Genomic DNA, 4,880 nt, shown 5'->3' with positions numbered 1-4,880 from the left:
GTTGTGGCAATGTATCAAAGGTAGATAGTGTTGATATCCTTAGGGAGCACATACTTCGACGTGGGTTTAGGCCTCAATATCATGTTTGGGTTTGGCATGGTGAGGAGGGAGTTTACAAAGAGAAAAGTGTTGTTGAGGACTTCAATAATGTGGTCGATGTCAATGAGGAAGTAGTAGATCATGTTGATGGGTATGAGACAGATGAAGAGAATGTCGATGAGGATGTGGATCGTGTTGATGCGATGATGGAGGGAGTCGAGGATGAGTTAGGAAAACGTCCTCGTGTTTTTGACTTGTTGACAGAGGCTTCTCAAAAGCCTTTGTACCCTGGATGTAAAAAGTTCACCAAACTAACAGCAGTGTTGACAATTTTCAACATTAAGTCTCAAACCACGCGGAAAGGTATGGAGATCACGTTTCCATGGTTGTTTGGCTCATGGTATCCTTGGTTAAGGCTCAAACCACGCGACAAGGTAGGCTAGTCAGCGGGTAGGCTGCTGTCCTTAACTGCCCTTTTTTGTTGTTTCTTGGTTTGGTATTGTTAATTAGCTTAAACATGGTTTGATTTGCACGAAACATGGCACACAGCATTATTTGGTATATATTATTGTGTTGAAGTGGTTAGAATTGAAAATCATAGTCATATGCTACAAATTACGTGTTAAGTTGCGATTTTATGCGGTTTAAGCGTTTTTGGCACTTTTGCGCATAAAGTAGCTCAAACTTGGTTTGTTTTGCACGAAACTTGGCACACAACATTATTTGGTATATATTATTGTGTTGAATTGGTTAGAATTGAAAATCATTGTCGTATGCTAGAAATTACGTGTTAAGTTGCGATTTTATGCGTTTATTAAGCGTTTTTGGCACTTTTGCGCATAAAATAGCTCAAACTTGGTTTGATTTGCGCGAAACTTGGTACACAATATTATCTGGTATATATTATTGTGTTGAAGTGGTTAGAATTGAAAATCATTGTCGTATGCTAGAAATTACGTGTTAAGTTGCAATTTTAAGGGTTTTTAAGCGTTTTTAGCACTTTTGCGCATAAAATAGCTCAAACTTGGTTTGTTTTGCACGAAACTTGGCACACAACACTATTTGGTATATATTATTGTGTTGATGTGGTTAGAATTGAAAATAATAGTCATATGCTAGAAATTACGTGTCAAGATGCAATTTTAAGGGTTTTTAAGCGTTTTTGGCACTTTTGCGCATAAAGTAGCTCAAACTTGGTTTGTTTTGCACGAAACTTGACACACAAGACTTATTGCTATATATTATTGTTTTGAAGTGGTTAGTATTGAAAATCATAGTCATATGCTAGAAATTACATATTAAGTGGCGATTTTATGCGTTTTTAAGCATTTTTCGCACTAACATCTATTTTCTCTTAGTGCTTTCAACAACCTTCTAGTTCCGTTGATTGCGGCTACTACACGCCGAAGTACATGGACGATATTATAAAATCCGTGAAGGATTTTGGAGTCGAAAATATAGATGCCGTAAGTATTTATTACATTCTTAAATTATTATTATTGGTAAAATCTAATATTTATTAATCTTTTAATTTTATACTATATTATAGGTTTTATCCGACATTCCGAGGGAAACACGCCCTCTGAGAAGTGGAGAGATGCGTGAATTAAAAGACAAGATTGCCGCGTATCTTGCTAATTTTTGTCCTTGATAAATTGTAATTAGTATAGATTTATTAGGACTTTAATGTATATTATATATATATATATATATATATATATATATATATATATATATATATATATATATATATATATATATATATATATATATATATATATATATATATGTACGTACATAATATTATATTATATATACCAAGTATTTGCTGCGGTCAACACAAAATCGTAGCAAATAAGGAGGACTATTTGCTGCGGTTTTGGGGATGACCGCAACAAATAGTCCTCCTTATTTGCTGCGATTTCGTGTTGACCGCAGCCAATAATGCCTATTTTTGCTGCGGTTTTTAACCGCAGCATTTAAAATAGACCATTTCATGCTATCACTATTGCTTGGGCCCAAAACCGCAGCAAATAATGGCCAAAAAACCACAGCAAATGAGGTTTTTTCCACTAGTGTCTCCTCCTGACATCGAGGCTGGGTAAAGAAGTAGGAGTGTTCAAAGAAGTCATAATCCATAGTAGTGTATAGCTTATTATGGAGAGGATCAAAACACCGATAGCCCTTTTGACCGACACCATACCCAAGAAAGACACTCTTAGCAACCCGGATTCCAACTTTGTTCTATCCCTTTTTGGAAGATGAACATAAACCACACAGCCAAAGATACGGGGTGGAAGAGAGTGGGAGGAAGGTATAGAATGAAAACTAGGAGAGTACGAATGTTTATGACTCTTAGCTAGAAAACAAGTTTCACAATCCAAAGACAAATTACAACTATGAAAAGACGGAAAAAGACGTTTTAAATAACCTAGTGAAGGATGACCTAAACGTCGATGCCATGTCCATAGTTTTTGTATGAAGTCCCGTGAACAAGTAGTGATTGACCCTTTTTGACCGTCTCGTCCACATAGTACAAGCCGCCTTGCTCAGTACCACGTCCAAGGATCGTCCCCGTCCGAGTATCTTGCACAAGACAACCATCAGAAGTAAATAGCGCGGTACAATGAAGCTCTTTGGTTAGCTGACTGCCAGATAATAATTTATGAGAAAGAATAGGAATCAACAAACAATTTTTAACATTAAGCGATGAGGAAATATCAGCCGACCCAGCTTGATAAACTGGGATAGTTGCACCATTTGCAGTTTAAACATGGGTACGAGAGTTATGGTGAACGGAGGATAAATCATGTGGGTCAAAGGTCATAGTGTCCGTAGCACCACAATCAAAGATCCATTTGGAGTGTTTGTGGCTATTGAGGCTAATTTTAGGGATTGGGTTATGGTTTGGGCCGGGTGAAATTTGGGTAAGGATTGGGCCGGGTGAAATTTGGATAAGGTTGGGGGGGGGGGGGGGGGGGGGGGGGGGGGGGTCTTGGTATATAAGGGGAGTTGAGTAGGGTTTTGAGTGACCCTTTCCCTTCTTCCCTTTTCTGTATGATTCTCGGCCTTTTCTCTCTCCTCTTTCTGTTTGCTTTTTCCCTGTTAAAAAATGGCTGCTTCTCTTTTGTTCACATCCATACCTGAATATGATGATGTGATCTCACCGGGGTGATCTGCAGATGCAAGGTTAGCCTTGCCACCGGTCCGGTGTGCCGGTGCCTTGGTGGCAGCCTTCCTCTTTTGTAGGTCATCCCACCATTCAGGGTATCCCACTAGTTTGAAACATCCTTCCTTAATATGTCGTGACCCTCCACAGTGACTACATCGGAGGTTTTGCCGGTCGTCGCTTTCACGATTTTGAGGGAAGCTTTTGTTTCTTGTTACTAGACCTGAACCAATCTCTGAGGGATCTATTCCCGGTGATGAGACGCCGGTCATGATTTTCCGGCGTGAGATTTCCCGTCGAATGGTGGCATAGGCTACATCAACTGTTGGGAGAGGGTCCATGTAGAGTAAGTCTCTTCTTTCTTTATCAAGGTCCTCGTTTATTCCGGTAAGAAACTGATACAGTCTTTGTCTTTGTATAAAGTTATTGAATGTTGTGATATCTTGAGGACAAGTCATGGGGTTGGGCATACGCCTATCAATCTCCTTCCATAACATACTGGATTTTTCCATAGTATGCTTCAATTGTATTGTTTCCTTGCCTCAAGGTGGCAGCAGTTGAACTCAAATCATAGATTTGAAGTTCATCATGCCCACTGTTTAGGAGATTTTCAATGTAACAAGAGCGGCAATCTCGATACATAATTAACAATTAATAATAATGTTTAGTACCAAAAAATATTGCGGAAGTCTCAAAATGCCGAATTGTTAAAAACTTTAAATCATAAAACTAAAACTGTTTAAAACAAAAGTAAAATATTATTACCTCTGATAAAAATATTGTTTGCTCAAAAAGAAAAAAAAATACATCATCATCAAGTCATCAATAAAGATACAAAAAGCAGCTACGTTCTCGATAAATAGTAATTGCTGCGGCCTAGATCAGAACCTGAATTAATCCTGCAAAATGCTGTCATCCATGATACGGATGACAGCCGATTAAATGGGTCAGCGCTTAACGCCGAGCATAACTTCCTATCCAGCTCCAAATACGGAAATTATACGCTACATTTACAAAATAAGAATTTAAGTACAAACTTATACTTAATTGACACCACCGTATACTTTTACCATGATCTTTTTCTGTTACATACTTTTTAGTCATTAAGATACCATTCTCGATCCTGACAGATGTACGTTACTGCCACTTATACAATTCGGTAATCTTACCACTTGAGGTAAGTTCATTTGGTTAATACCCATAACCGTACCATGCATCATAGCATCAACACTAATCAAGTTTATCACTGATCAACAAGCACATCAATATGACACCTGATGTATGGGTCTGGTTAGGTGAGAATCGTAGTCCTAAACCCTAACTGTGGTGGGAGTCGTCACCTCCAATACAATATTTATGCTCGAGCTCTACAGGATAGGTAGCGAACCCCCTGTCTTACACCGTATTTTACGTGCCGGGCAACACGGACGCCGGGATTTTATATGTCGGTTCATGGTTCGACATTACCTTACTATCAGGGTCATTCAATCAATACATTTCACACAAGTACATCACATTTTTATTACTCCAAGTTGACTTTGAATTTGAATTTGACCAACCTAAGTGGTAACTTCATTTATTTAATATAATTCTTAATCATAACGTTTAATTTACCTTTACGTCTTTATATGTTCATTACTTAATTTTTACACATTAAAATTTTATTTATAAC

The sequence above is a fragment of the Amaranthus tricolor genome, chromosome 3 (genome assembly GCF_026212465.1).
Source record: "Amaranthus tricolor cultivar Red isolate AtriRed21 chromosome 3, ASM2621246v1, whole genome shotgun sequence".
Classification (NCBI taxonomy): domain Eukaryota; kingdom Viridiplantae; phylum Streptophyta; class Magnoliopsida; order Caryophyllales; family Amaranthaceae; genus Amaranthus; species Amaranthus tricolor.
This window is presented reverse-complemented; position numbering follows the sequence as displayed.